The sequence below is a fragment of the Giraffa tippelskirchi genome, chromosome 6 (assembly GCF_054371585.1).
Source record: "Giraffa tippelskirchi isolate mGirTip1 chromosome 6, T2T-mGirTip1v1.2.pri, whole genome shotgun sequence".
Lineage (NCBI taxonomy): Eukaryota > Metazoa > Chordata > Mammalia > Artiodactyla > Giraffidae > Giraffa > Giraffa tippelskirchi.
In genome coordinates, this window is record NC_137280.1 from 152,881,586 (window position 1) to 152,904,508 (window position 22,923).

Below are 22,923 nucleotides of genomic sequence, written 5' to 3' on the forward strand. Positions count from 1 at the left end.
CCCAAGAATATTCATGGATCCCAGGCCCCAATCCCATTTCAGTAAAGGCAAAAAAGTTTCTGAAAACACACACAACCTGGCTCCCAACTGAACTCCATCCTTTATCTTGTGGAGATCCTTGGATGTAAAATGAGACAGAGTGCAAACAAGGTTAAAAAGAAGAGATGGGCATCAAATAGGGAGTGACAGGGGAAGTGGGGTGCAGTTGGGGGTCAGATAGGGGAAAACATCAAGAAAGGATAAAAAGACGGAACAGCTATGGGAGGGGAGAGGAAATAGCGTTCAAATGGAGAAAGGTACCTTTCTTTTCCTCACATGCAGCTTTAAACTTTTAGTAGTAGGATCATAAAAATGTATATGGAGATTAAGAGATAGATGGAATGGAAAGAAATGGGCTTGTGTGGGCATTGACAGCAAGTGATAGGAATATAACATCAACAGAAAGTTAAGGAAGGGCAGTTAGTAAAAATGAAAGAATCAGAAAAGGTGCTGGCAACCAAACATAAATCAAACACTGGGAAAAATGAAGAGAAGGGACCTGCTATGTTAAGGAAAACCAAAAAAAAAATGGAAAAGGTAAAGTGTAAAAAGAAAAATAAGAATAACAAACAAGATTAAATGAAGTAGCTGTAGACAGCAAAAGATGACAATAACAGTAGAGGATTGACTAATACAAAAGGATACAAGAAAAATAAGCATGCTTTTATTAAAAGGACAAAAATTCAGCCAATAGAAGTGAAGATAAAGTCAAAAAAGTTACATTGGCTTAAGTTGATTTTCAAAAGAGGTAATTTACCCTTTCTTATTCAAAATTCTTCTCTCTGTTTACAATAACCTGCAGTGGTGGGGACAGGACATTCTTGAGCTCTGAGGTACTTGGAAGTGTTGCAGGAAGGGGGACCCCTTCCAGGGCCCGAAACTGGGCTGTTGTCTAACACTTGGAAATGAATCGTCGGAGGAGACACATGTGCTGACAAAGCAAGAGATTTTTATTGGGAAAGGGCACCCAGGTGGAGAGCAGTAGGGTAAGGGAACCCAGGAGAATAGCTCTGCCACGTGGCTCGCAGTCTCCGATTTATGGTGATTGGATTAGTTTCCAGGTTGTCTTTAGCCAATCATTCTGACTCAAGAGTCCTTCCTGGTGGTGCACGCCTTGTTCAGCCAAGATGGATGCCAGAGAGAAGGATTCTGGGAGGTGGTTGCACATGTGTCTCCTTTTGACCTTTCCCGAACTCTTCTGGTTGGAGGTGGCTTATTAGTTCCGTGTTCCTTATCAGGACCTCCTGTCGTAAAACAACTCATGCAAATGGTTACTATGGTGCCTGGCCAGGGTGGGCGGTTTCAATCAGTGTGCTTCCCCTAACAGGAGGAGTAATAACCTCCCTCTTTTAACAAACTTTTGTTCGACATGCCCAAATGTCTATCAGGCTGTCACTGTTTACAAACTCTACCTTCAAGTTTGGTGCTGTGTAATTTGCTGTTCAATTTAATCTACTTCCAGTAGCTTTAACTCAGAAAATTATTAGTCTCCATCACCCATAGAACATTCCCTATTAGGTATTGCTTAGAGAATGCTGTCAAGGAGGGAACTGGCAGCTGCTGCCCACACCTGAAATAAAGTAAGGTTTCCATTTAAAACCAAGAGTGGGCTTTGTACTATTAACTAAGTTCTATATTATCTTTGCACTGGTCTTGGAATCCTCTCTAATTCTCAATCACGCCACATTAGAATTGCCTTAGAACTTTTTTCTTGTTGTTCGTTTGTTTTTAAATACCAGATCTGGAACCCCAGCCCAGACTAACTAAATCAGAAACTTTGGGGATGGACCCAGGCATCTGTATATTTTTGTAAGCCCCAGGGCTGTTGAACTTGGCTTTCAGTACCCATTTACAGCCAGCCAATAGGCACCGTCTTTCAGAGAAGGTTTTTAGGCTGTGGCTCTACAAAGCAGATGACCCTCCCCATGTAAGACACTAAGACATCTTTACAGTGGACTTTACTTTTTATCCATTGAGCTAATAGATTTGTTAATAGGATGAAAATATATGACTACATGTGTTCTTATAGTGCAAGACCACAAATAGCCATGGTTTAATTTGCTATTTCCTAAAGAGAAAGGAAAATGAAGAAAGAAAACAAGAAGGGCTGTTTGCTGTTTATTGCTGTAAGTTACTAATTTGATTGGTCTTTACCCAGATTTGTTACATGGAAGAGTCTTTTGAATAATGGCATGTTTTCTGATATTTAAAAAATAAATAAATTATAGATCTGCACAGTGGGGTATGGGGTTCAAAGCAATTTGGTCTTAGTATCTGGAAATAATAAAATGCCGAAAGGTCTTAGTTCAGAACTTGCCAAGTTAATGTCAGAGTTACCTTTACAAGAATATTACCATGCAACAAATTCACAAAGTGAAAACAGGACTGTTACTCTATCTCATAACCGTACAGCTTAAGTAATCAAATCAATTATCTTTAAAATATCTAAGCAGCTACCTGAACCATCATCTCTGTTTTATTTTTCTCTTAATGTTTACACATGTAAATAAAATACTTCTTTGCCCTTGTTCAAATTATTTTGAGTACAAAGAGTGTTCTTTGCATCAGCAACTGTGTCTCACGGGGCCAATATTCTAATTAATGAGATTTGAAACACATTCAGAGCCAAATTTGAGATCCCAGACACAGAATTGAAGACCCATGTTTTGTTTGTTTTCATTTTTCACAAGGGTGAAGAAATAGACACTTAGAGATTCCTACTGTAAAGAATCTCAATTTATTTTTTAGAAGTTTGGAGGTTTTTTAACCTCGTATATAAGGCTGATTAATTTGGGTGGGGGGTGGCTAGATTTAGAATAGGGGAATGCTGATCAGCTGAGCCATCAGAACGGAGCATTTGCATTTGAGGTTGATTTTTTTAAAAAAACTTTATTCTGTCAGATATAGAACACCAGAATTAGTCAATCATTAGGTCTTTTTTCCCTCCTGTGTTGTTTGGGCACATAGGCGCAATTTTCTGTTTCTGGAACCTGCATCTTATTCTTGGAAGTCTTTATCATTTTAAACCAGGCAGTTTATTATACCACCCGACTGAAGCTCTAGATTGACTATACATTTCTTAGATTCTAATTTTTCTCTAAAACATTGAGGTTAATAATGTCTGTATTCTTACAGTGCATGGAACTTTAGAAAAGATTTCCCTTTGCTATTAATACACAGAACAAAGAGACTATCACTTTATGTTTAAATGGAAGCTAATCATGAATTTAATTATTTCCATCACATAAAATACTTGGTGTATTAAAAAAGAAAAACATTTAGTGTAGAAAATATTTATTTAGAAAATTTAAACTATTTATACATAAAAATGGATTTTCTTGTTGGGGGGATAATTTTTCCAAAGGACAAAACTTCTATTGTTTGTTTTATAGAACTCATTTGTTTATGAAAATAACATCTCCCTACTTACATTCATATCACTTTTCATATGAAGTCATTTAGCAGAATATATGCCAGTTAATTAGATTTTCCTGACCATCTTTCTAAACCTGGTAAACTGAGTCCTAAGAAAAATTCATTAGCATTATCTGCTCCATAGAGAAAACAGTACTAGTTCCAAGATGAGAACTCTGTGTTCCTGGCTGACAGTCTTGTTCCCAGACCATGAAGCCGCACCTCTTTCTCTCAGAAGTGACTATTCCACAGAGGAATGTGAGCAAGCTCTGAGATGTTTGTCACTCAGACTACTGTTTGAAACTTCACTCCTAAGCAGGAGAGACCAGCATGCTCATATTCACAAACTGTTCACATGCCATGTACCAAAGTAATGGAATGAATGGAGTCATTATAACTATAATGTACTACGCAACATGGTCTCTCATACCAGAATAATAAGTAAAATGGGGCCTCATATTAACACCATTTGACACACTGCTATTGGTTTAACATTAGTTAATCTGAGGCAATGACTGTTTTCTTAACCTATTGCCCTAGATTTTTAAAATCCCAATTTAGATATAAACACTTACCAATGAGTTAGGAGAGACAGTGTGCAAAGCTACCACTTCTAAATAGTTCCTTCTCTAGAGTGCCTAGTTTTTCTAACACTGTCAAGAATTTGCAGTTTAGGAACTTGGAATAATTCTGATTCAAAGAATTGTGCATAAGCTAAAGACGAATAAAAATTAAAAAAAAACAACAGGGCTACCATGTATGGCAATTTCTTACACTTCAGCACATTTTGCAAAACAAATTCCAAGTGTTGCAGTGTTCACTGGCTGGATTTTTGTCATTAAATGTTGAAAGTTATGTAATAGGAAGTGTGCCAAAGAGTGTTCCTTATTCAAAAGTATTACGATATTTTTTAGTGCATTCCTAAATCTTCACAATGAGGTTATGCCAATGTGATGTCTTTGCACTCTTGGAGGTGACAAAAGCCCCAGTCTCAAGAGGGAAGCTGTACAACATTTCAGGCACTGTCACTTCCTTCTGTTGGGAGTGGAAATATAGGAGAAAAAAATAGCACTACATTTGCTTTTCATAATTTTCCAACATAACTGGATCTCCTCGACCAAGTGTGGCAAAAAAAAAAGGAAGATGACAAATATATCGCTATGATATTTTATTTACCTTGAAATAGTTTGAGTGTTAAAAATCTGCCTAAGATAAATGCTGAGTATTGTCATTGCAAACAGTCAGTCATAAGGAATAAACAATCTTATCAGGGTCATGTATACTTCCCAGAGATATAGAGGACACTTTAATATTTTATTTTGGGGGTATTCAAAAAAGTGTTTGAAACCAGTTGGACTCCATCCTATATACTGCAGTAAGTTCCTGAAGATTTATACATACTCTGTGGTAGTAACTGCTACCTGCTAGCATCATCATTAGATTATACCTGTACAAACCAGATTCCTCAACAGATAAATAATGTTATAATCCCATTATCATCTTTCAAAACTCCTCAGGCCTTTTTCTTTGGACCTAAATATTTGATGCAGAAGAGAGAAGGGTCCCTACCACATGGTGCTGAGCTATTGACTACTACAAGGCAATCCCCATTAGCCTCACCCAACTTCTCAGACCCAAGCTGTCTGTGGTCTGGAGGGCCAGTGTTAAGAAATTTAAGGAAGAATACATTTTTGTCTTACGGTCTGTTACCGCTCCTCTGAGTGTGCCTCCTATCCTGTAACACTCACGAGATTTTAGTTCTTTGAGGAGAAACTTTATCAGGGTCCACAGGCCTGTGGACACTACTTAGGGCTATGTTGCTTTGTTAAGGAGAGTTTTGACTAAGGATACTGACCTCTGGAATGTTTTTCTTTAATACAATATTTGGTGCAGAGGTGCCCGGAAATTAGAGGCTTCACAAGCACCATGTCTGTTTGCCTGGCTTTTCAGCCTGGTCCCATTTCTAGGAGGGAGGCAGACGAAGAGGTCACTCTGGTGATGGATGTGGTAGTCTATGGAAAAGGGTGGTCATGGAAGAACCCAGCTCTGGGCACTTGCTGCCGCTCCTCTGAAAGAGCTACCCAAGTACAGCAACGTTCTTGTACTGCTTCATTTGTTTTTGCCTCGGCACTGTGTCCTTTTAGGAGCTGTCAGTTCTACTCTATGGTTTGGGTGTTTTAAAGGAGCATTTATCATTTGTGGAATGAGGAGATACATCCATGTCTCAGGAATTTTCTAAAAACCTGGCGAGTTCACTAAAGGGCTGTGGGAGGGGTTGCGGGGAACAGGGCTACATCTCATCACTTCAGCTTCCTGTCAGTGCAGGTTCTTCAGAAGGCTCTCCCATGTAAAACGCCCACCTTCCCACTCCTTCTTTTCCCCGTTCTTCCTCTCTTTCCTCTTCCCTCTCTTCACCCCTTAACCCCTGACAAAAGCACAAAAGGTGAGAGAGATTGGCAAGTTTTATGGGAACACATTAGATTGAAATACATGAAACTGCTATATTTGCAAGTCAAATATGGTTGACTTGGCAATGTTATATGGTTCACCATGCAAGAATTTCAGTTCTTGCAGACCACACTACAGACTTCTTGTGTATTAACAACAACACTAACATTTATCAAGCTCTTGCCAGGTACTATCTAAGTGCTTTACATAGAGTATCTCATGCAGTGCTCTACCTCAAAGCATTTACTCTTTCATGCACCATGATTCTAGAAGGGCAAGCCTCTCTATGAATTCAGGTTGGATTAAATATAGGTGGGGCCACTCGAGCAGGGCTTATGGGACCTTGCTTCTGCATGGTAAGCAGCACTGAATTCTGTTCTTACAGCTAACCCCCTGATTAGGTAAAATCAAAAACACCAAGCCACACCCTGCTTTATTACACCCTTTTATCAAATACATCATTTCCTCCCATTTTGACTGTTGCAAAGTAAATCCTTTGGCTCACTATAGGTTATTAAAAGGAAAAATGATGTGGCATGAATCTATTTTTTTATGTTTAAAAGCGATGAGTATTCTCCTTACTCTGACTAAATTGGTCAGTTCATGTCTTATTTCCAATCTTCACTTTGTTCATTCCTCTGAGAAATATCAGCCACATTTCCCAGAACTAGGTGGCTGTGTGATCTATGGAAGATGAAACCCAAAACCAAGGTCTTCATTTTAATTCACATTCTGCTTAGGAAAAGGGAAACCTGAATCACTGGGTTCCATTGACATCCGTTCATTGATCACTGTAAATAAGTGCCCTACCTCTGGAAATGGTCAAAAACTTGTCCCCCGCATCTAAATCAGCCGATTGCAATTCTCTTTGGGTTTTGTTTTTTTTTTCCCCTGCGTGGTTTTCCTTTCCTGGTGAATTGTTGTAGTTCACTGTTACTTTTCCTTCTTCTCTTGTTTTTTTGGCTTCACTTCCTCCTTCTATTGTTGTAGCTGTCTTTTCCTCTCATCACTTTTCCTGTTGCCTTTCCAGTTGGGTGGGGCCCCCATCCAACTCACTCACTGTCTGGCTCTAGAGTCTCTTCATTTCAGGACAGAATAATCTTGTGCCAAAGAGTCTCAATCTCTGGGGCATCAGAAGAAAGATCCCAGAGGCTAAATATCCCTAAAGTTTTCTTTTATTGATCTTATATTAAAATGAAATCCAAGGATGCCTAATTAGGTAAGAAAAAATACTCATCCTCTTGGCCTCCTAGCCCCAGACCATTCTCAACTATGACAGCACCAACATCCATCAAATCCAACAATGAAATCAACTTCGGTTACTTAGCATAATAGAAATAAACTTGTAATATTCTATTAGTGAAGGATCAATGTCTCCTGTCTTGAAAATAAACATCAGAGCTTGGTCTCAACATTTATGTAGCAGCTGGAGACCATTATTTTGTGGCAGCATTCGATTACATTGACATCAAGACAGATTTATTAAATTAATAAATAGTACATGATTTTCAGCCTTTAATTTCCAATCCTCACTATCACCCCTCCCCCTTCTCAAGCTCAAGGTTATCTTCTGAAACCTTTCATCCATATTTTGAATTCCCCCATTATCTATGATTTTTATTTCTTTTTTGTTATTTGTCAGTTTGTACTCAAGTTAATTTTTTTAAATATCCATCTTTTTCAGGTGAAGTATTTTAAATGGTTATTAAGAACAACGTTAATAATGAGAATCATTGAATTGCTAATTGTTAAAATATTTCATTGACATAGTATTTGAAGACGTATTTCAGATAACGCTTGTCAAAGTTCTGAACGTGGCTAATAGCAAAAGCCCATGATCTTGCTGCCTCTTCCTCTAACTTCCAACCTCAGGGCCTCTGTCCTGGCTGTTTCTTCTGCCTGGAATTCTCTTCCCTCTGATCTCTGTATGGCTGGCTCTTCATTACTCAAGTCTGCAGGAATGTCAGAGAGGTTTACTGAGATTCCTTTTTGAAGTCCTTACTCCTCCATCCTGTCGCTCTTCATCCTGTTGCTCTGCTTTGGTCTCTTCAGTGTCACATGTCACTATCTGAAATGTTTATGGTATGAATAACCCTGTCGGCTTGCATACTCCATGAGGACAGCTGTCTTATTGTACTTCTTAGACTAGACTCTGCTATGTTCCAAGACTTAGAACAGTACCAAATACCCAGTGGCACTCAATGAACAAATACAGTTGAACCTGAACAACAGGTGGGTTAGGGGTACTGGCCCTCCAGGCAGTCAAAAATTCGCATATAACCTCCGTATACTTGGTTCCTCCATATACTTGGCTCCTCCATACCTGTGGATCCACATCCATGAATTCAACCAGCCTTGAATTATGTAGCACTGTATGAGTAGACCCACACAGTTCATATCCATGTTGTTCAAGGGTCAACTGTAGTCATTGAATAACAGACCGATTGCATGAACGGATAACTAAAATGATCAAACGTGAATGAACGTATATCCTCAGTTCAGTTCACTCACTCAGTCGTGTTCGACTGTGTGACCCCATGGACTGCAGCATGCCAAGCTTCCCTGTCCATCACCAACTCCCAGAGCTTACTCAAATTCATGTCCATCGATCTGGTGATGCCATCCAACCATCTCACCCTCTGTTGTCACCTTCTCTTCCTGCCCCCAATCTTTCCCAGCATCAGGGTCTTTTCCAACGAGTCAGTTCTTTGCATCAGGTGGCCAAAGTATCGGAGCTTCTGCTTCAGCATTAGTCCTTCCAATGAACACCCAGGACTGATCTCCTTTAGGATGTACCGGTTGGATCTCCTTGCAGTCCAAGGGACTCTCAAGAGTCTTCTCCATCACCACAGTTCAAAAGCATCAGTTCTTCAGCGCTCAGCCTTCTTTATAGTCCAACTCTCACATTCATATCTGACTACTGGAAATACCACAGCTTTGACTAGACAGATGTTTGTCGGCAAAAAAAAATGTCCCTGCTTTTTAATATGACAGGTTGGTTATAGCTTTTCTTCCAGGGAGCGAGCGTCTTTTAATTTCATGGCTGCAGTCACCATGTGCAGTGATTTTGGAGCCCAAGAAAAGAAAGTCTGCCACTGTTTTCATTGTTTCCCCATCTATTTGCCATGAAGTGATGGAACCGGATGCCATGATCTTTGTTTTTTGAATGTGGACTTTTAAGCCAGCTTTTTTACTCTTCTCTTTCACTTTTATCAAGAGGCTCTTTAGTTCCTTATATCCTAATTTGCAACAAATTATATCTTGGACATTTGCAATAAATAATCTTTCCAGGCCTCTACCCAACCCCTACAACCTGGAGGCTCCTTATATTCTTAGAAACAATAGTGATTGAACAAAAAGCATCAGCATGTCTTCAGATTTTATGCTTCAGCTTTTACTCCAATTTATTATTCCAGCATCTAAGCCAATTTAGCAGAATTTTGGTGAGCAGGACATGAGAGAGAGAAATATTTCCTCCTCTTTTCTATATCATGTATCTAACTTGCTTGGAGTTCCAAGTGGCTTAAGGTTGCTGACAATAAGGAAACAAGGAACACAAGTCAGCAGATTAAGTTTTCAGTAATAAGTTTTCATCACGTCACTCTCCTGCTCAAAAACTCAATTCCTTTTATAGGATAACTTTCTCTCCCCCTCAGATTTATCCAATCTGATCCATCAGTACCTGTAGCCTTCTGCGCATTGTAGTTATGTATACATGTCTGTCTTCCCTACCAGAGTATATACTCCTTGATAATAGACTTTCAACTCACAGACATTTACAGAAGACCTACATGTTGAGCTTGATTAGGGAGAATATACTTTTGAAGACATTTTGCTACTCTCAAACCCTACAATTCCTACCTTAGTTTGTGCTTTGCCTTTAGGAAATGATAACTAATGTTTCTGGAATTAAATTTTAGTCCCAGTAGCTAAATTCTGACAACCTGAGTTTGAATTCCCTGCTCCATCAATTGCTAGCTGTGTCGTCTTAGGCAACTCACTTAACCACTCTATGCCTTCATTTTATCAACAGCAAACTGAGATGATGTTTCTAACCGTATGTTAGAGTTATTATGAGGACCGAATGAGAAAATGCACAGGGGTCCACATAGGGCTTGGTGCTTAGTGAAATGTTTATGAATGTTTTATTCCTCAGTAGAGCTTGTCTATGCCCTACATTGTCTGAAACCATACACAAAATGACCTGGCACCTCTGTCAGCACTCCATCGCTTTACATGCTGTTCCCTTTGTCTTGAATGGCCTTACTCTGGTTCCTAATTCCTTTGAAAGCCATTCCCTGTGCTTGTAATCTGTATCATGTATAAGAAAAAACTATCTTTTACTAGAACTTAGCTTTTCCTGTTGTCTCCCCAGTGAGATACATGCAATAATGCTGTGATTCTTCAGCAGAGCCTAAGACAGTCCTACACTTACAGCAGGTACCCTCTGATTCTTACCTGAAGGCAGTGACTGCAGAATGTAATGCCCAATTCAACAGCCTCTTCATGGGTGGCAGTTGGTCACTGCAATGATATCATTTCGAATTTCATAGATTCAAAGGTGAAAATAGGGATTTTGGTGTCATCGAGTCACCTCTGCAAAGAGGGAATCCCCACGGTATACCTTAATTCCACTGAGGAAAGTCTTTCTTATTTTTAACTACTGATACAATGTACTTTCCCTCATTGAATTAGCAATAACAATGGGAAAAAATTTCCTCCTTCTCATAATAAGCTTACATATACTTCAAGAGAATCATCAAATAATCTTCTTCTCCTAAATGAATAATCAAAATATTTATTTGCATAGCTGTTATCACAGTCTAGGCAAGCAAAGCCACTCTCCTATGAAGAAGTCAAGCCCAGTGTAGAACTGATCATGCTTCAAGCAGTCTGGTGGAGCTCTCTGGAGCAAATACTATCCATCAGAGTGTCCAGACTGCCTTCCTGGCTTCAGCAGAACCAAATCCACACCACTCCAGTCACATGCTTAGATCTCTTACCCTTAGAAATGCTATATTCAGAATTATAGAAATATCAAAATGGTGTTCAGAAAATAATCCAAAACTGAGTTTAAAATCAGTTATAAATAATAAAATAGCAGTGGGAATTAGAAGAAAAGCAGGAAGAAAAGATATTGATTGTTCTTTTCCTTTCCATGTGTATGGTGAAAATCACAGAAATAATACAACACATAAACAATTAAGCAGCTTCATAGAACTAGAAGGAATAGTAGAAAGTAGTGTAGAGCATTTTGGAACATAGGAGAAAACTGTGTTTTCCTTTCTCCATCCAGTCAGCTACAGTCTCATCTGAAGGACCTCTTCCAAAACATTTAAGTTCTCTTTGCTTGAATCACTGATAAATGGATAGTACTCATAACAGATATACTATCATGTGGAAATCATGGAATGAGGTACACGGTGGAATTAGAGAAATTTAAAACTCAATAGGATGACTAGAGAAACAATGGCTCATCAAAGCTCAAAATATCAGTCTTTTTCAATATCATGGGAGAGCAAGGCACAGAAAATAATGAAGATCTTTAACTGTCACTCCTGTAACTTAGTACTATATACTGAGTTCATAAATCCTCATCCCTCAGAATTTATCTCTATGGCTAAAACTCATTGATTAAGATTCCATAAATTTGTAATGTTACAGTAATACAGTGTCATTATGGCTAAGAAAACATTTGATGATTTTTTTTTCTCTGAAAAGAAAGGGCCTATAATATTCTCCAGGCATACCTTCAAATTTTGGGACCAGCTATTATTTCCATAATGTCAAGGGTGGTCATGATTCACTACCATGCACCAATAATAACTTGTAATTTTTAAACAAATTCACTTAATACCATTTTTTTCTCATACTATACAATTTATTTGTAAAATAATAAAATAGCATTTACTTAAAAAAATTATTTTTCACTGATTTGGATCGGGTGTTCTGCTCCTTTTTTCACATAGGTTTAGTATAGTCTTATTGTAACCCTTTTCCCCAATCCAACTAATGGAGTTCTACATTCCTACCTAGATGCCTTGCATGTACCAAAGAACTTCTTTTTACCCCTCAAAATCAGATTAGTGCAATAATATAGATGTGAGATTAGAGTGGAAAAAGAGGGAGAAGTGAGCTCAAAAATGGGTAAATGATAATATCCAAAGTAAATATGAACTTAAATGTACCCCTAAAATATCTGAAGAGTAATCATGTCACATCTGCTGCTGCTGCGTCACTTCAGTCGTGTCTGACTCTGTGCGACCCCATAGACGGAAGCCCACCAGGCTCCGCTGTCCCTGGGATTCTCCAGGCAAGAACACTGGAGTGGGTTGCCATTTCCTTCTCCAATGCATGAAAGTGAAAAGTGAAAGTGAAGTTGCTCAGTCGTGTCTGACTCTTCGCGACCCCATGGACTGCAGCCTACCAGGCTCTTCTGTCCATGGGATTTTCCAGGCAAGAGTACTGGAGTGGGGTGCCATTGCCTTCTCCCTATCACATGAGAAATGGGTAAATAAAATGTGGTAGAGTCACATAATGGCAATCTACCTAACAATTACAAAGGATGAACTGCTTCTACATTTAGCAACATGCATAGATCTCAAAAATATCACATGTCACATCGGTTTCCCACAAATGCTTTGGTCTTTGAGTTTATTTATCACAAGATATATTATTACCTACATAAAATAATGCACTTTAAAGTATATCTTATGAATGGATAAAGAAGATGTAGCATATATATGCAATGGACTATTACTCAGCCATAAAAAGCATGAAATCATACCATTTGCCACAACATAGATAGACATAGATATGATCATACTAAGGGAAGTAAGTCATAAAGAGAAAGACAAATACTATACGATGTCACTTATATGTGGAATCTAAAATATGACACAAATGAGCATATTTATGAAACAGAAACAGACTCACAGATATGGAGAACAGACTTGTGGTTGCCAAGGAGGGGGGAGGTAGGGGAGGAAAGGATTGGGATTTGGGGATGAGCAGATGTAAACTATTATACGCAGAATGGATAACTACAAGGTCCTACTGTATAGCACAGGAAACTATTCAATATCCTGTGATTAAACCATAATGGAAAAGAATACAAAAAGGAACACTTATATATGTATAACCAAGCCACTTTGCTGTACAGAAATTAAAACTACACTATGTCAACTATATTTCAATAAAAATTTTTAAAAAGTAATCATCTTAATAACTTTTAAAAATTTCAACAAATCTAGTTAAACACTTTGATGCTTTGATTTTCAGAGTGTACGTATCTAATGAACAATTACATTAGGTGTCTTTTTTTTTTTGTACCATTATTGCAAAGAAGATCGTGGTTTTAGGCACTGCATCCATCACAGCTGCCACAAGAAGACCCATGAGGCCCTAAGTCCTTCATCTCAGTGAAGGCTTAGCACCGGACACCACGTGCTGGAACTTCCACATGTCCTCCTCCAAAGCCAGAGCCTCCACTGCAACTTTTTCCAGAAAATGGATTCTGTGAGGCACCTACTCCCTCTCTCACTGTTCTCTTCCAAAACCACCTCTCCTCCAGCAAGTGGGACTGGTTGAGCCTGCATCCCAGATTTGGGCTCTTGTTACAAGAGAAGCTGGGAAAGTGCAACTGGGGCTTATAAAATGGGGAGGTAGGACTCAGACTGTGGGGAATTCCTCAAACATAGAAAGGGTATTCAAAAGGTGGTAAGTGGCCACAAAAACCTCAGCATGAAAGGCAACAAAAATACAGAGCTCAAGTGACCGGGAGTGCATGGGAAGTTTCCCCAGTAAAGGAACTGGGTGACATACTGGTCTTCCCAGGGGGAGCTGGAGAGGAGACACTTGAGTGCGTCTTGCTGACATCACTCCTGGTGCTCCAGACTGTTCCAGATGGCAGGAAGTCCCTGCTCAAGCCTCTGGCTGGGCCTTTCTCCAAGAGCTGACCCTCAACTCCTTCACCGGGGCAAGCTGCCAGACCAGCAGGGAGGCTTACCTACTCAGGCACAGCCCGTTCTCCGGAACAGTTTGGAAATGTAACTGACACACAACCGGGAAAAGAACAGGATTTCAAAGCTTGTTATTATGCATATGCTAATTATTAGACAGAAGGGAACAGTGTAATTGAGTTATGAAACAACTAAATACAAATAGGAGTACCTGACAGAGAGCTTCTTTACATGATGTTTTTTTACACAAGAATAAACAATGTGTTCTTTGTAGAGCTTAAAAAAAACAGGGTTCATTTCACTCTGTAAACTAGTCTCTTGTTGTAACTAGACTAGTGCTTGTGTTTGCTGACATCTTGATTTATAAAAACCTGAACAAGTCCAATTTCAGTAATTCTTTTTTTCAAGCAATACCAGAGAAAGGGGGAAAAGACGGATGTCTGCCCTACTCCCTCCTAAAAATGGCATAGGCAAAAGTTTTAGAATTCTCTTTGTTCAACTCTGGGTCAGATTTCATGAAAAAGCCATTGAAATTCCTCTTGCTTCCCATTCTTCCACACATGTATGGAAGCTTGTGTTCTTAATGAGCACCCAGAAGCTTCCTTCTACAGAATGTTCTTTGAAAGATGAAATCACCTGTTTCCCTCAACTCTTCTGTATCTTGTTTCTGTTTTATTAACACCCCCTTTCTCAACCGCAACAAACAACATGTGCTAATTAAACCACTGTTGAAAAAGTCAATCTAATGCCTAAAATGGGTGCCATGTGCTAAGAGTCAAAGTAGAACCTACAGCAGAGAAATAAGGGGTACCAGGTTCTGTTCTTCTTTTAACACTGAATTACTTTGGGTAAAATCAAGAGTAATTGTGCCTATGAAATGGCAAACAAGTGGTTCACCATGTATTCAGATTACTGAATTTGTGGGACATGTTTTGAGACTCTTTGTTTAAATAAGATAGGTAACAAATAAAGATAATAATATATAAATGAAACAATTTGGAAAAAGTCTTGTGTAAACCATACTTATTCATAAGATGTTACTGTCTTCACATCATATGATAAAAGTAACAAAAGAAAGGAATATTCAAAGTACAGTTTCTGGTGAGAGAAAGCAACCAAACTATCTAAAGAAAATGTCTCTAAATTAGATGCAAATATGTGATAACCAAAGAGAAATCCCCCTTCTTTAAGTAGCCACTAAATTCAAATACATATATGACTATAAGGCAGTGCCCTTCCTTACCCATACTTATCTGTATAATTAACAATCCTGGAATCATCCATGACTTCTACCATTAAAATAATAAACAATGGAGATTGCTTTAAAAATACACGTGTCAGTATGACACATCCGCTTCTGGTAAATGTTCCATTTTCAAACAAATACACCAAGGAATTAAACTCAACTGCTTACCCAAGCTCGACATACCAGAATCTACCAGGTAAGTGATACTTTTTAACAGGTTACCTACAGTCCCCCTCTTCTAAGTCAGTTCCTAAACCAAAGAAGTTGAATATTGTACAAGAATAAATACCCAGAATGCTGTGTCATAGCTTAATAGATAACTACTGTCCTGGAGCTGAAAGGGCTCAGAAACAGATTCATGTTGCTGTTGCCCATGGTGCACTGGCATGCTCACATATGTCCATCACATGAGACGGACAATGGAGAAGCATGGTGAGTGATATTTTCTGCTGATCTGGTGTCTGGTGTCACAGATGACATTTTAGGCTTTGTCAACCAGAGTTATGGGCTTCCCTCATAGCTCAGTTGGTAAAGAATCTGCCTGCAATGCAGGAGACCTCAGTTCCATTCCTGGGTCAGGAAGATCTCCTGGAGAAGAGATAGGCTACCCACTCCAGCATTCTTGGGCTTCCCTTGTGGCTCAGCTTGTAAAGAATCCGCCTGCAATGTGGGAGACCTGAGTTCGATCCCTGGGTTGGGAAGATCCCCTGGAGAAGAGAAAGGCTACCCCCTTCAGTATTCTGGCCTGGAGAATTCCATGGGGTTGCAAAGCGTCAGACATGACTGAGCGACTTTTACTTTCAATCAGAGTTATTATCTCAGCTTTTGACGATGGGAATATTAACTGTCAGCTAATAACTGGAAACTCCAAACTTGCCTGAAAATCTGAGGATGGAATTTGCCCCCAATGGCACTGTTTCCAAATCAAACAGACCCCAATGGAAGCTCAGATGTGACAATGACCAATCTTATCCAGTTTATTAAATGTCCAGCTTCTACTTTGCTCTCTTGATTGCATCTTTGTCTTGGCCACTACACTGTTCTTCCACCAGAGAGAAGATTTAGAAAGAGAAAACTAAAATTGTAATTTGTGAGTTATTCTTTATTACCAGTGTTGGAGAAAATAATCTAGATTGAAATGTTTTGCAAAAAAATAAGTAAATAAGGTTTGAAGGTCATCTATGGGTTTGAATCCTTGTTCCTATTATAAAACCAAGTTAATTAAGAAATAATATGGTATTTTTACGTACAGTTATGAAAAAAAGCCTTATTGTTTCTAAAGTGATTTCATGCCATCATCTCATTAGAAACTCCTGAAGTTCCTGTGAAATATTTTAAGCAGGTGTTATTTTTGTTTTAATGTTACCATTAAGTGTTAGTTGCTCTGTCATGTCTAACTCTTTGCAATCCCATAGACTGTAGCCTTCCAGGCTCCTCTGTCCATGGGATTCTCCAGGCAAGGATACCAGGGTGGGTTGCCATGCCCTCCTCCAGCGGATCTTCCCAACCCATGGATGGAACCCAGGTCTCCTGCACTGCAGGTGGATTCTTTATCATCTGAGGCATCAGGGAAGACATACAAACAATGAAGCACTCCATTTTGCAGAAACTGAGGATGAAATGTTGAGGGTTGCTCAGGAATCTCCAGCTAACAGTGGTAAAATTGGAACTAGATACCAACTTTTCTGACTTATGATCCAAGGTGCTTTCTACGTGGTCATTAGCTCTGCTTTCTGAGTAATCACCTGGTTCTTAGCTGGAAGGGTCTTACATATAGTTTTCCACTTCATTAACTACTGGCTTCCAAAAATGTAGTTGTAGAACCTAGAATGCACTGTCCTAGCAGAAAAACAATGCCTTTATCTCTGTGTCAACTCACAAGAACCTCTGCCTGAGCCACAAAAGCTAAATATATTGCTTCTAGACAAAATACTTTTCACAGAAGAATATTCTCTCAAGAAAGTTTCAAGAAGAAATTTCAAGGTCAAATAAGTTTGGAAAACCATGCATATCATATCATATCCCACTCAGAGAGTTCATAATGTACATTTGCATATTAAAGGCTTTAAGAAGTTCTGCAGGAAAGAAAACTGCTTAAAATTGTTCCATTGAGAATTCATCAACCTTCTTTGACTTTGAAACCCTTTTATTGAGTAACAGATATTAACACCCAAAACTAGAGCTCCCCAAAACACATTCTGAAAATTACTGTTGTAGGAAAAGATGTTGAGTTGCCATGTGCAATGTTAGGAGCACCTCTGCCGCTCTGAGATTGGGTGTTACCCTGAAAGTAAGACAGATACTGGTGATGATTCCTGTGAAATCAGTCTGGGCTTAAAATCAGTGATGGATGTTGGGACACAGAGCAGAGTCAGACATTGAAGGATAAGGAACAGAACAGTCAAGGATGGGAATGATCCCTGGGAACACTGAGATGAGACCAGGACGATGGGGCTGGGGGCACCAGAATGGTGCATATAATAAGAAAGCAGCTAACTTGGGGATTTTTCTTGCCTGCCTCTCTGTTCTTCCTCAAATTCTGCTACTGTAGACACTCCGTAGCCAAACAAACCAAGACTAGGAAGCAGGGATAAAGCTGAGAGACGAAGGGGTAGACCCAAGCATTAGAGGCTCTCCTTATCTATGGATTAGTAACCTTAATTCTCTGTGGCCATGTTGATTAACACTCACAGGTGGGATTAGAACACTTTTGGGGGCTATTATTCTGCTCACCACGGCATCCGAGCAGTCAGGCTCGTCCATGATTTTGTTCCTTGCCCCACTTCCCTTCGTTCCAGGCTCCTCTGACCCTCATTATTGTGTATAATGAAATTTTACTGAAGATTCGTGGATCATGAAGGGTGATCATAGTACAGTATAGTATAGAAAAGTACTTAAAATCAAATACAAAACTTCTTTGCTTCTAAAGTTTTGGCTACCAGGAATTTCTTTTTAGCAACTTCCCCCTCTGGTCTGCTCACTCTCCCCATCTCCAGGTATCTTTCATTCCCCTTATTCTCTCTTTTCCAAGTGGTTGGCCTCTCAAAACACCTTCCTCCCAATTCTCACTAGAAATGGAAAGTTCCCCTTATTTTATTATTTAAAGCAAATCAGCTTGTTTTGTCTCAGCCTTCTCCACCCGGGATGTGTCCTGGGCCTTCCCTTTCATTACCAAAAAGATCCATCAGCGTCTTCAGAGACAAATTCTGAATCCAATGTTCATTTTATTTCTTTTTAATAGTAATCATTTTCTTCTCCCTACATGCTATCAGAGAAGGCTTTAATGCTAATTTTAGAAAGAACGTTCCCTTTCCATTACAGGTGGGTGACCTTCTGCAATGCAGGGACTAACTGGACAGTGGTTTACAAAGAACTGAAACCAACTGGCATGCTGTCCCCTGGGAGGTGAAACTGGCCTGACTATGGGGCTCAGGAGACCTGGCTACCGACTCTGGTTGAGCTTTAAATGGCTTGGTGACTTTGGGCAAAGCCACCGTCTCTCCGAGTCACCATTTTGTCACATGTAAAACAAAAACACTGAATTAGATTTTCTCTGGGTTCCAAAATTCCAAAATACTTGGCACTTTTTTGGTGTAGACAGAGCATGCGGCTCTTGGAGAAATCAACTCTAAATGATCCGGTAGGTAATGTTCAGCCAGTGGGTCACTCCTCAAAATTTAGAGGATTTTGATAAAATGATAAAGCTGGAATTGTATATTAAAAACATTCTTTCTAGTGCCTCAGGGGTCGCTGATCACAGTGTAAATACCTCATTGAATTAGAGGAGTTTATGTTTGTAGCTGGGGGGTTTATTTGACATAATAAGCGGTTAGAAGCAAACCAGTGTCACAGGAGCTTTGGGGACTCCCAGAAACTCTGCTACTGTCCTAGCTGGCTTACTCTCCTGGGATCACATTCAATTTGGGGACCCTGGGCTTTTCCTTTTCTCTTTGAAAGGGTTGTTGGGATGGTAGCCAACCTGCAGAAGCCACAGTGATGGACTAAAAAGAAAAATATGACAAGACCAGTGTCTTTTGAGAAAGATTAATCTAGCAGTTAGGTATGGGATGAAATGAAACAGTGGGCAATAGGTGGCAGGAAAACCAATTAGGAGACAGTTGTAAAAGTACAAGCGTAATAAAAATGTAACAGGATGCTGGATGGGACCTTTCCTGTTGTCTCAGAGTTTCCGCCAAAGCACCCTGGCCAAGGACAATGGGCAATGGGAGGCCACATGTTCTAAAGACAGTTGCTAAACACATCCAGCCTGGACCTGCTAACTGGTTCTTTGAGTGTCCATTCAATTATGCATCCTTCCTGCATAAGAGAAGTTCAGTTCAGTTCAGTTCAGTTCAGTCACTCAGTCGTGTCCAACTCTTTGCGACCCCATGAATCACAGCACACCAGGCCTCCCTGTCCATCACCAACTCCCAGAGTCCACCCAAACCCATGTCCATCGAATCAATGATGCCATCCAACCATCTCATCCTCTGTCGTCCCCTTCTCCTCCTGCCCTCAATCTTTCCCAGCATCAGGGTCTTTTCAAATGAGTCAGTTCTTCGCATCAGGAGGCCAAAGTATTGGAGTTTCAGCTTCAACATCAGTCCTTCCAATGAGCACCCAGGACTGATCTCCTTTAGGATGGACTGGTTGGATCTTCTTGCAGTCCAAGGGACTCTCAAGAGTCTTCTCCAACACCACAGTTCAAAAGCATCAATTCTTCGGCACTCAGTTTTCTTTACAGTCCAACTCTCACATCCATACATGACCACTGGAAAAACCATAACCTTGACTAGACGGACTTTTGTTGGCAAAGTAATGTCTCTGCTTTTTAATATGCTGTCTAGGTTGGTCATAACTTTCCTTCCAAGGAGTAAGCATCTTTTAATTTCATAGCTGCAGTCACCATCTGCATTAGTGAATCATTATGGGAAGAATCTGGGGTAGAAGTGGAAAGGCCTACGATTCGTGTCTCTTCTCAAATTGCATATTTGCTGGAGTTTGGGGAAAAGAAAGGCTGACGCCTGCTTCTCACCTAGAGGTGGACAGGGGCAGAGAGAATAGCCATGGGAGAGCCTGGCTTCTAAAATGTGATGGGAAAAGGGGGTAAATTTCCATAAGCCAAATAACATGGGAGGTAGCTGGGGTCCATGGCAGCACGCTGAGCCCAAGCATCATTTTCTTGGGAGACCAGAGCAGTGTTTGACATTCTTGACAGCAGAGGGCTGGAGGGATGAGAACCCAGAAACACCCATGAAAACTTTCCTTAAAGTAAACGGCCAGCTTTGGACAGTTACTGTGACCGAGGCCATTTGAGAGAATTGTCATGAGAGAATCAAGGAAGAAGTAAAAGGAGGAGCAGCTACCATCCCTTCTGGTTGCCTCCAGCCCTTCCACCCCCACCAGTATTAAGGAGCCATAAACGGGTGACAGAAGCAAAGAGAGCCAAGGAACAGACGCTGTGTTGCCCCCTCCACTGATCTGTGGGCCCCCTGGCAGGCCTGAGCTGGGAGGAGGCAAAAGGCAGTTTTGCTTTAGATTGGACTAGACCTTTTACATTTTGAAAATGAGACTGTTGTCTAATATCCTAAAGTAACAGGAGAGTACACAGAATCTGTCCGAAGTGTCACCCAGGGGCAGGAAAGGGAGATAAGACAGAACATGTTTAAAGGCAATGAAATTTATAAATAAAGCTATTTCCTGTTTGTACCTCATATAGCCCAGGTCCTATAATTCACTGGTATGACAATAGTAATAAACAACCATGACCATAGCGGCAACAATAATAATAACTATTTGTTAAGTATTGGCCACAACGTGCCTGATTGGGTTAGATGCTAAAAATACATTATTTCATTGAATCCTTACAACAGATCTCAAGAGGTAGACACTCTCAAATTTAGCCCCATTTAACAGATGTTAAAAGTGAAACTCTTGAGAGGTTACATAATATGCTGCAAAATGCAGTTAATAAGTAGCTGACTTTAGATTCCACAGCTAATTTAAGGCTAGAATAGGGTGACAATTATAGAAGATGAAAGAATTAAGCAAGGAATGAATAAAATAATCTGTGTTTATTATTCTAATCCAAGAATTGATGACATAATTGATAAAAAGCCATGATAAAATTTTTGTCCATTGATAGTACTCCAGTTATCATACAGCCCACAGATATTTAGCATTTGTTGTTAAGGATAAAATTAGTAAACGTATACTTTAAATAACTTGTTTTTGGTGGGTTTTGTTTTGTTGTTTGGTTTTGTTTTTTAAAGAAGTGTTGCTTGGTCATTTTGAAATTAGTTCTACGGAATACAACCAATATATTAATTAGTCATTTATACCATGGAGATGTTTTACTAGCTTAGGATATTTGATGGAAATAATCTAGTGCATGGTCATTGGTTTAGTGATGATGTAGCCACTGAAACAGTCACCAAAATTCAAGAATGACTTCAATACTCTGCACTCCTTGAAGCAGGGTTCTTGTCTTACTTTAAACCTCATATTCATGAGATAAGTATCTGGCACATTGTAGATAATCCTTAATGGAGAATCTTTTTATTGAGCACCTACTAGGTTTCAGGCACTGAAGTGAGCATTATATGTGTGAGACAGAGCAAACCTCTTCATAGTGTGTGTTCACAACCCTAGCTACATCCCTGCTGCTCTCTAAAGAGAATGCTGGCTTTTGCCCACAGCTTCTAGTCTCTGCACTCTGAGAGAAATCAAAGACTTTTGCCTGATTCCAGGACATTTGTGATACTGAATTAACAGACTGGGAGCCAGAGAAACAGAACTAATGAGGTGGGAGGAAGAGGGAGAGAAAGAAAGGATAGCCCTATGAAGGCAAGACTTTAGGGAGGACAGTGGGGAATTTATTTTAGGGAATGCCATTGTAGATGACAAATAGGACCTCCTTCATTGTGGTCTGAGAAACCCAAGTAAAGGATATCATTTGCTTCTAAATGCTCCTAGCTGCTATTTCTTCTCCAAGATAGGAACACGGGGGCTCAGATCACATGTGTATTATTTCTAGTCCTTAAAACACCCTGCCAATGGAGATATTAGTATCTTTAATTTCCAGGCAAAGAAAGAGCCTTGAAGCAGATAAACCATTCTCTCAGGCGGTACAACTAAGGCTAGGATTTGAATCCAGCTCTGGTGGGCCTGAAGCCTGCTCTCTTTCCAGAATGCCACAATACGTCCCCATCACCATCTGTTGAGCTGTGCTGAATCAAAGGGCTTCCTTTGTGAGGGACCTCTATTTATTCTGGTAGCACACATAAATGGGAAAGGCTTATTTCTGATATTTGAATCAGAGGAGAAAAGCTTAACTCCTAGCCTGGAAACCAGGCCTGCTTGCCGTACTAAGCTTGCCTGTGGGCTTGATGGTTCATTTTGAAGTCCAGTCACTTGGCACTCAGGAAATGGCATTGTTTACCCCAAAAATTCAGCTAAAATTGTTCTGTGGCCATTCCTGTTTCTGGAAATCAATTTTCTGACTAGGTGGCTGACTGATGCAAAAAGTGAGGAGTAAAAGGTTACTTCAAACAGCCAACCAAGTTATCCTAGACCTTTCAATGACCAGATAGTAAACAAAATTATTTACCTTTGTTTTGGCAGATTATCATTTTAAATGGCTTGAAGCAATAAGCTAATCATCTGTTGCCATAGAAAACCTTATAAAATTTCTTATAAATACCTCAGAACTAGGTAGAAATGGATGGTAAATGCAATTGACCTCCAAGGAAATAAATGACTGCTTGACAGAAAATAATACAGCCCATTAAAAGAAATCTCTTTATGATCCAAATT